Source organism: Papaver somniferum, chromosome 4, assembly GCF_003573695.1.
Source record: "Papaver somniferum cultivar HN1 chromosome 4, ASM357369v1, whole genome shotgun sequence".
NCBI classification, from domain to species: Eukaryota; Viridiplantae; Streptophyta; class Magnoliopsida; order Ranunculales; family Papaveraceae; genus Papaver; species Papaver somniferum.
In genome coordinates, this window is record NC_039361.1 from 90,484,705 (window position 1) to 90,495,471 (window position 10,767).

The 10,767-nt window shown below is 37.1% G+C and overlaps 1 pseudogene; it reads right to left on the bottom strand.

Annotated features, from left to right (window-relative positions):
• Positions 1–2,051: 2,051 nt before the first annotated feature.
• On the bottom strand, positions 2,052–2,178 carry LOC113276827 (annotated as a pseudogene).
• Positions 2,179–10,767: the final 8,589 nt, after the last annotated feature.

A 10,767-nucleotide genomic window follows, 5' to 3' on the forward strand; every position in this document is an offset into this window, starting at 1 on the left:
GATCTTAACTCATTCAAATTAAGGATTTCTCATCATCATCTTGAAGAGAATTGAAAGATAAAAAGAATGAGGTCATTCCGAGTTCGGATGAAGAAGTTGTGGCCAAAACAAGCTTTTATTGAATACCGAAGACAGTAAAGTATGTGGACGGGTACGCATACTTTAATTCCAAAAATTTCTGCTGGAATTTGAATTTTGCGGACTGGGTACGCGTACTTAGCAAGTGGAAAACGTGTATTAATACCTTGGAAGGCCTAAGGTCACGTTTGGGGTCTTTATGTCATATTTTCGGGTCGGGTTCTTGAACCGAACTAAATACTTGATGGCCAAGCAATGTAAACCTATAAAAAGGTATTAGGTCATGTATCATCGATCTCATATCACAAGTTCTACATCAAAACCTAAGGTTTACCCCTTTAGGGGGAAACCACCATTATTCATCTTCTTTGTAATATGAGTGGCTAAATCCTTTGTTGATTAAGGATGAATTCAATGTTCTAAGCGTCAAGCTTTATTAATAATACAAATCTATTGAGAGTTTTTATCATCATCGTTTATCTTTAGTATATCTAGGGTTTATGAGTTATTCTTAGATTGATTTGGGATGCATACTAGATTAATCTATTGATTGTTTTATTGCTAGTAGAAGTTATGAGATAAGTAATCGTCGATTAACTCTCTACACAAGTAGAAATCGCGAGAGCTTACAAAGGGATTCTGTGGAGCGATCGTGTGAGAAGACAACACCAGAAAGTAAACCTTGATCAAAGAGTTTAAATACTGGGATCAACCTAAATTCACAAAGCTTAAGGCGTTCGATTGGATTACACCTTAAGTGATCTACTACTTGGTGGTTCGTTGGATAGAATCTGGTAGTCGAGAACTTCCGTATCCAGTGATTGAAGGAGTTTTGGGGATAACACTGATCTAGCTGTTATTCAACGGTTGGTGATGAATGGTTCTTACGAACGATAGATAAGTAGTCTAATCTTGTTAACGCTTGGTAACAGCGAAGGATTCCTTAATCATCTCTTTCTTGTTATTGTCTTTTTATTTATCTTACAACCAAAATCCCTTTTGTTATTTACTTTATTTTACTAATACAAATAACCTATCAATTACACAGCTCTCTGTGGGAACAGTCTCTTACTACCACTACATTACCAGTTAATTAGTGGGAAATGTATTTATTAATTTGTTGTGCCTACGAAAGCCCATACATAACCCAAGTGATTATTTTTCCAGTGAGGCCTGAGTGTCAAAGCTCCATTGAGCTTCCCTTGTCTCTATTCAACTTACTTTAACTCAGATTGATTCTAGAGAGGTTTGCTTAAATTGTAACGAACTGCCTATCAAAAGAATAGAAGCTGGTCTAGAAACAATCAAAGTAGAGCCATCATGCTTTTTGTTTGCTAGAAATCAGTAGGTTTGCTGTGGTGGAGTCAGCCTTGTATGTGTTTGTTTATAACTTCCCTTTCTTTTAGGATTTTTCTATTTAATTTTGTTTTTCTAGTGTATGCCCGAGGTTATTAGAGAACGGGCTTGGAAAAGAGACACTCTAGGTAGTTTAATTAGTGAAAAACCTAGTAGTACTTCTTGTGGAAGCGGGGAGTTCGAAGACTCTTCTTTTGAGAGACCTGTTTTCGGAAACTTCAGTTTTGAAAATATGTCTTTTCGTGAGGAAAGTACCCATAGTACTTCAGTTGTGCCAACGATGACAACTTTGAGATATTACATGTTTCCAACTCGGTCTACCCGACCCTCGTGCATTAAATTGCCATCCATTACGTCTAATTTTGAGATAAAACCTAGTATTATTCAGATGGTCCCTATATTCTTAGGGAAAGATGATGAGAACCCTTATTTTCATGTTGGGGACTTTGAGGAGATTTTTGGAAAAATTAGAATAAAAGACCTTACTGATGGAGTCCTGAACCTTAGGATTTTTCCTTTATATTTAAAGGATAAGGGTAAGTCATGGTTGCATAACCTACCCTCTGAATCTATAGAAACTTGGAATGAACTCACTGCTGCGTTCTATCAAAAATTTTACCCTAAGAATAGAACCACATGTTTTAGGCAGAAAATTAGTGCCAGTGTGCAACAAGAAGGAGAATCTCTTTATAGGTTTTTAGAGAGATTCAATGATCTCTTGTAACAATGTCCTCACCATGGGTTTGAGAAAATGAAACTAGTGGAGATTCTTTATGATGGTTTAGACTATTCGAACAAAGCCATGGTCGAGTCTTTGTGCGCTGGTGGGTTCACGATTAAAACTGCCGATGAAGCATTTTCCTTCTTAGAAGATGTAACTGAAAAATCCCAACAGTGAGAGTCTTGTGTTGAACCCCATAAAAGACTCTTGGTTAATAGAAGTAGCACCAATGTGGTAGATACGAGTTTTGCGTCAGATGCTAAGTTTGCTGCTTTGCTTAGAAGGTTAGAAGCTTTGGAATTGGTTCAGTCTAAAAATAGGTCCCTTGTTAAACCTAATGATAGAATTAGAGCTTCTCAAGTCTCTAGTTATGGAATAGAGCCCGATAACTCGTTTTGGGAAGGTCAGGTTAGTGAAGAGAAAGTCCATGATATGTATAACAACTCTAGGTTTTGAAAACCGTCAGAAGTTTGACACATATTGAGAAACCTACAACCCTGGTTGTATAAACCATTCAAATTTCTCTTGGTCTAAGGTCCAGAGTCAAGGTCGGGCTAGTAATTCTCAACCTCCCCCAGGTTTTGGTTATAATAAGAACTCTTTGGGTCAAGCCCAGTTTTAGAACCCTTCTAAGAAAAAGATCTCTAGCTTAGAAGAAACTCTTACAATGTTAGCAAAGAACCATGAAATGTTGTTAAATAACCACCTTAGCTTTCAATAAGAAACCAGGCAGAGTTTGCCAAATAATGCCCAGACTCTTTCTAAATTAGAACTTCAAGTCGGCTAAATAGCTAAGATTATAAGTGAGAGAGAGAACAGAAGGTTCCCTAGTCATATTGATCCTAATCCCAAAGGAGAGAAATCGTACAATCAAGTGAATGTTGTTACAACCCTTAGGAGTGGAAAGAAAGTTGACAACAAGGTTTCCATTCCTGAAAGTGAACATGTTATAGTTCACCCTTCTGAGCCAGAAAATGAAGAGATTGATAGAGTCTCTAAAGAGACCAACGAGGGTCATGATGAGTCCGCCTTTGTTCCCAGAGCCTCATTCTCACAGCTGCTAGTTCCAACTAAGAGGGATTCCAACTTTAATGATATTTTGGAGGTTTTTAAGCAGGTAACTATCAACCTTCCATTTTTAGATGCAATTAAGAAGATTCCCAGTTATGCCAAGTTTCTTAAGGATATGTGTACGCGAAAGAGAAAACTTGGTGTACAAAAGAAGGCCTTTCTATCTAGTCATGTGAGTTATATTATTCAGAATACCACTACTCCTAAGTATAAATACCCAGGGTCCCCTACCATTTCTTGCACAATAGGTAAATACCGTGTTGAGAAAGCGTTGCTTGACTTAGGAGCCAGTGTGAACTTACTCCCATACCATGTGTACCTTAAACTAGGACTTGGTGAGATGAAACCTACCCAGATGACACTTCAGTTAGATGATAGGTCCGTTAAAATCCCTCGTGGTGTGATCGAGGATGTTCTTATTTAGGTCGACAAGTTTATTTATCCAGTGGATTTTGTTATCCTAGATAGCCAACCTGTCCCTGACCCAGAGAACCGGATACCGGTAATTTTAGGTCACCCGTTTTTAGCTACATCCAATGCGATCATTCTCTGTCGAAATGGTATTATGAATTTGTGTTTTGGTAACATGACTATTGAGTTGAACATTTTTAATATTACTAATCTATCCTCTGAACTAGATGACTCAAGCATAGAAGAGGTAAACATGATAGGAATATTAGTCGAGGAGTCATTACCAAACACTTTGTTAGAAGATCCATTAGAGAAATGCCTAGCTCAGTTTGGGATTGATTTTGATGATGATAATGTGATTAATGAGGTGAATTCTTTGTTAGATTCAACCCCTTTGTTAGACACTAGTAATGGATGGAAACCTAAGTTCGAACCACTACCAGTTTCTAAGTCTGCCCTAGTTCCTTCTTTAGAAGAGCCTCCTAAGTTGGACCTTAAACCATTACCAGATACCCTGAAATATGTGTTTTAGGCCCATATGAAATTTTACCTGTAATTGTAGCATCCTACATGGATAGCGATCAGGAAAGTAGGCTAGTAACCGTCCTTTAAAACAACAAGGAAGCTTTAGGGTGGACTATAGCAGGCATTAAGGGTATAACTCCTACTGTTTGTATGCATCGGATTTATTTAGAGGAAGAAACCAAACCTTCTAGAGAGATGAAACTTCGACTTAACCCTAATATGAAAGAAGTAGTTCGAACCGAAGTTCTTAAGTTGTTAGATGCAGGCATTATCTATCCCATTTCAGACAGTAAGTGGGCCATCCCCGTGAAGTTTGTTCCCAAGAAATCAGATATTACTATAGTCCAGAATGATAACAATGAATTAATTCCAACCCGAGCGACCACGAGTTGGCGTGTTTGTATTGACTATAGGAAATTGAACAAGGTCACTAGGAAATATCAGTTTCCCCTTCCCTTTATCGACCAAATGCTAGAGAGATTAGCTGGACATAACCATTACTGCTTTTTAGATGGCTACTCCAGCTATAATCAGATCGTTATTGCCCCAGAAGACCAAGAAAAAACTACTTTTACATGGCCCTTTGGTACCTTTGCGTATAGAGCATGCCTTTCGGGCTATGTAACGCCCATGCGACTTTTCAGCGTTGCATGATGAACATACTTTCAGATATGGTAGAAAAGTTTTTAGAGGTTTTTATGGATGACTTTTCAGTGTTTAGTTCGTCTTTTGATGAGTGCTTGCATCATTTGTCATTAGTGATGACTAGGTGTAAGGAAAAGAATCTAGTGCTTAATTGGGAGAAATGTCATTTCATGGTTCGTTCAGGAATTGTTTTAGGGCATATCATATCTTTTAAGGGTATAGAGGTAGATAAATCCAAAGTTGACCTTATCAAGACTTTACAGGTCCCAAAAACCGTAAGAGATATTAGGTCATTCTTAGGGAATGCTGGTTTTTATCGTCGATTCATTAAGGACTTTAGCTTGATTTCTAGACATCTTTGCACTTTACCTGCAAAAGATGTTAAGTTTGTCTTTGATGACACTTGTTTAGAGGCTTTTGAGAAGCTTAAGACTTTACTCACTACCGTACCAATAGTCCATGAACCCAAGTGGAACCTACCCTTTGAAATCATGTGTGATACTTCAGATTATGCTATTGGTGTTGTGCTAGGTCAGCGAGAAAACAAACTACTTCATGTGAGTTACTATGCTAACAAAACTCTGAATGATGCCCAGTTGAACTATACCACTACAGAGAAGGAACTGTTAGCCATTGTGTTTGCCTTAAACAAGTTTAGATCCTATCTCTTAGGTTCTAAGGTCATAATCTTCACTGATCATGCTGCTTTGAAGTATCTTCTTTCCAAGAAGGATACTAAACCTAGATTTATTAGATGGATCCTCTTGTTACAGGAATTTTACTTATACATTAGAAACAAAAAAGGTGCAGAAAATATAGTAGCAGACCACTTGTCTATGCTTGTTGTGGATACCCTGATGATTCTCCTCATGTTAGGGATAGTTTTCCTGATGAACAACTGTTTTTTGTTACCCAATTACCTTGGTATGCGAATATAGTGAACTATCTTGTTACTGGTCGAATGCCTCAACATTGGGGTAAACAAGATCGTTCTGGGTTTTTAGTCAAGGTTAAGCACTTCTTTTGGGATGATCCTTATCTGTTTAAGTATTGTCCAGACCAGATTATTAGGATATGTATACCTGAGAGTGACCAGTACAGTATTATTTCCTTTTGTCATGATCATTCTTGTAGGGGTCACTTTAGTGCTAAGAAGACTGTTGCTAAGATATTGCAGTATGGATTCTATTGGCCTTCGTTGTTTAAAGACTCCCACAGTTATTGTGTTACTTGTGAACATTTCCAGAAATTAGGAATCATTTCCCGTAGGAACATGATTCCCTTGAACCTTGTTTTAGTTGTTGAGGTCTTTGACGTGTGGGCTATTGACTTTATGGGTCAGTTTCCTAATTCTTTTGGTAAAATATACATCCTTGTCGTTATAGACTATGTCTCTAAGTGGATTGAGGAGGTTGCTTGTCGAACCAATGACCATAGGGTTGTGATTGAGTTCTTTAAAGATAATATACTTACACGTTTTGGTACACCGCGAGCTACAATTAGTGATGGAGGTTCGCACTTTTGTAATGTACCTTTTAGGCTTTTGATGAAAAAAAATGGCATTACACATAAGGTATCTACCCCGTATCATCCACAAACTAGTGGTCAAGTAGAGGTTTCCAATAGGGAGATAAAACGTATATTAGAGAGAACAGTTAATCCTAATCGGAAAGACTGGTTGTCTAGGCTTACTGATGCCTTATGGGCTTACCGTAATGTGTTTAAGACCCCTATTAGAATGCTACCTTATCGACTTGTGTATGGAAAGGCATGTCACTTACGTGTTGAGTTAGAACATAGAGCATAATCGGCTGTTAAGCAGCTAAATTTTTCCCTTGAGGCAGGAGCCCATAGGAAACTCCAGCTCAATGAGTTGGAAGAGATTCGTAGAGATACATAAAATAGTGTTAAGGAGTATAAGAACAAAATGAAACTTTTGCATGATATAAATATTTTAAGAAAGTCATTTTCTCCAGGTCAAAAAGTTCTTATGTATGATACTCGTTTGCATATATTCCCCGGGAAGTTACCCTCTCGGTGGACCAGTCCTTTTGTGGTATGAACTGTTTTTCCTCATGGAGCTGTTGAGATCGAGACACCGGATGGTAGTAGTTCTTCGAAGGTTAACGGTCAGAGATTGAAACCCTTTTTAGAGCCCTTTCCTACAGGTGATGTTGAGGAGGTCCCTCTGGAGGACCTTGCTTACTCTTGATTAACCATCGAGGCGATTATATGTTCTATATTAGTTTTTGATTTCTATCTTCACCCAGGTACTATCTTTCCGACTTCTCTCTTTACTGATTCCTCGTGTTACTTTACTTTTGGTACTTTTCTTTCATTAGAAACATTGAGGACAATGTTAGATTTAAGTTTGGGGGTGGGGAAGAACTTTTAGTTAGTTGGATTTTTTTGAAACTTCTAGTGTCACATAGTATCCGATTAGCTAAGTGTACATATTGTTTCTCACCGAAAAGATGGAAATTAGAATTGCTGGGGATAACATTCTAGTGAGACATTAGAGATAAAGACATTAGAGATCATTGACAATCAGGAGATAACATGTACCTTATAGAGGGTAACTGTGATGGACCTAACCATCCAAGATGGAAAGACAATTCGGTCAGAAGGAAATGCCAGAAAGACAAAGCAACTTCACAATGTAGTCTTAGTTACTGGATTACGACTCTCTCTTAGTACAAACTTATCATTATCAACAAGCAGAGCGACATCAAAATATACGAAGAAGTTGAAGACGTTGAAGGTTTATAAGCAACAATATAAAAGCAAAAATCAAAATCAAAGTTTAAGAATTAGTTACAAGAAGTTATAAGAGTAAAGAAAATCAAAGGATGTAAGTTGTTGAAGTTCAAGATACCAAGACACTACAAGTTGCGAAGATCCAAGTGCTAAAGTATTTCATTCATGGACATGTAAATATTAGTTTTGTTATTACCGTATCACAAAAAATATATATATATATATATATATATATATATATATATATATATATATATACATTTAAATTTTGTAGTTAGCTTTTCGTTCAATAAGGTCATAGGGAAGTAGAAATCTATAAGGAAGTTTCAAGCAAGAAATTGAGGAGAGAAGAGTTAACTGCCAAGGTTCTACGAGGTTCGAGAGTTTATCATCAACAGTTGAAGGAGAATAATACGTTGTTTCTACTGAGCACTATGAGAGAGTCGAAGAGAGATGCATATTGGTTGCTTTGTTAGTCCGCTTTCCATCTGGCACAAGATCTTTCTAACACTGGTTCAACTCATCGCACGTAATTTGTACAGCTGTATATCATATGTCCCTCTCATCTTTATCTCTCTCCTAATCTTATCCAGCTGTAAAGTGGATGCATCTCATAATATTTATCTAGCTGTGTAGCGGATATCGCTTTATGTAGCAGTATTGCGAATGTGTCTCCCCTTTTCTTTATTCATCTTTAGAGTGGATACCTTTACTTTCTATGGCATTCTAGTTACCTGGCGATATGTTGAGAATATGTATGTCCTCATAACTCTTTGGATACTTGTGACCAATTGGAAGTCAAGGTTTTGGAGGTACACCTCTTGTAAACCCTCCCGAGACAAAACTCGGCCACTAGGTCCACCTAGGGGTTCAAAGGCTTGTTGCACACGCTAAGTGCAATCACGATGCCTGCGACAGTGAGTTAGGATTTTATTTTCTACATTAGATTTGCTCGAGGACTAGCAAATAATAAGTTTGGAGGTATTTGATAGACATACTTTTGTGTCTAAGTTGTCCTCAATTTTCTGTATTGTTGGTACTCGATTTTGTACTTATTATGATGTTTTGTTTATTTGTAGGTATTTTTGGGAAATAAACATTTTTGGAAAAATCGGCTCGAAAATTACTTGGGGCACCCCCGGAAAAAAGTACTAAATGCACGCTCATTTTGGATAAGGGCACCCCTAGGCACCCTAGCTGTTAAAGGCGCCCTGTTTTGGATCGGGGCACTTCATCCTCTCCATTTCAAACTTTGGAATTGGTGGGAATTTTTGTTCTTCACCAGAAGAGATTAGGTTCGTGTTTTGGAAGAGATTTGAGTAGACTCGATGGCTGAAACTGCATAGTTCGACTTGATTGATCTTAACAGGCATGGTACGATCAATGTTTTGGATTAGAATTGGCTGGAAACTTAGATTACGCAATTCATGGAGTTATGTATTTAAAAAAAACGATATGGATATTTTGGTTTTGGACGACTTCTAGGGAGATTAAAACACTACGATTGGTTGGATTTGGCCTATTTCAGCTTAACAAGACTGGTAAGTCCATCAGAACCGGTAAATTTGGGCTACGTCAACAGAGAGAAGAAAACAGGGAGTACGTGTACAAAGTGAGACAATCACCGGATTTTATGACTTGTAGTGAGTTTTAAACATGTATTGCAGAATTGAGCAACCATTTGGAGCGTGTAGAAGATAAATAAGGAGATTTGAAAGCTGCAGAGCGCATGAAAATCAAAATCAGAGATTAAAAGAAGGAGAATCTTCGTACCCTGGATGGAGAATAATGAAGAATATTTTGCAATCAAGATGAGATATTTTTTGCTGACATGTATAAATAGGCTGTTGGGATGTTGTAGAGGGGTTATCGAGAGTTTGGAGAGATAAGGGACGCTGCAGAGATAGTTTTGATCATCATAGAAGTGAAGAAAGTGAAGAACATAATACAGTCAAAGACAACAGTTTACTGATTGTCATCTATTCTTCCCTTTGTAATGGTGACTCTGTTTTCTTTGTAATAGTCAGTTCACTGAATTGTAACACCCTTTTACTGTTGCGAACCTCTGTTTTACTAGAATTTCATCTTTGTAAACACCTTTGAGCAATAAAAAATGAATTTTGAGTGTGTTTCCATCATGATGAGAGGCTAAGTACCCGGTGACTGAGGCAACGGAGGAAACTATTCACTCATGCTTGATTGGTAATTTATTTTTACAATTTCTTTAATTATTTTATTTTATTTACTAGGATCAACATAAAGATAAAATTGGTTTCCTTAGTTAGTTGTGAATCAATTCGATGTGCTATGCTTAGAATCAATTCTTTAATAATTCATGCTTAGGGATTACAGTCTAATATTTGGACACCTTATATATTAATAGCGAATTAATGAGAAAAAGAGCTTAATAATAATTTCAGAAATACCATTATAAACCAATCAACTAGAAGGAATAGTGGAATCCGGAGCCTTGGTCTATTTTTAAAATCTTCATATCATTTTTTATTCTGAGTTTGCTATATTTTTAGTTTTAAAATTAAGTCTGAAATCTACTTTCACAAGTCTCAACGAATCTTATTTACTACAACATAATTGAAACCACATCAGCCATATAGAAGATTGTTTGTAATATTCAATCCAGTGACCTTTATTGTTTTTATATTTAGCTCTCATGAATAAAGTTCATTCCTCATCTTCAGTTTCAATCTTTCATAGTAATTTCATTAAGAGAGCCTTATACATGATTTCCAATCTTCTCAATCCAAGTCCACCTTCATCCACTGGAGCATTTACTGTATCCCATTTCACAGTTACCAATTTCTTCACTGCAGGGTCTCCAGACCACAAAAAAATTCTTATGATTTTTCACACACTTGAATCACAGATTTGGGCTACTTGTAAACTGACATGTTGTAGATAGGGATGCTACCTAATACAAATTTAACAAGTGTTAATCTAGTAGAGAAGGCCAATAATTTACCCATCCATCCTGCAAGCATCTTCTGCATCATTTCAACCATCCCCCAAACCTGATGTGACTTAACTCTTCTTGGATGGATAACTCCCAAGTATTTATATGGAAATGTAGACAGCTCCATTTGCAAAGATTGTGCAACTGCTTTTCTTCTTTCATTTGATACTCCTCCCACAAAACATTTGCTCTTAGCCTTGTTCATCACTTGACCAGATGATATCTAGTATTG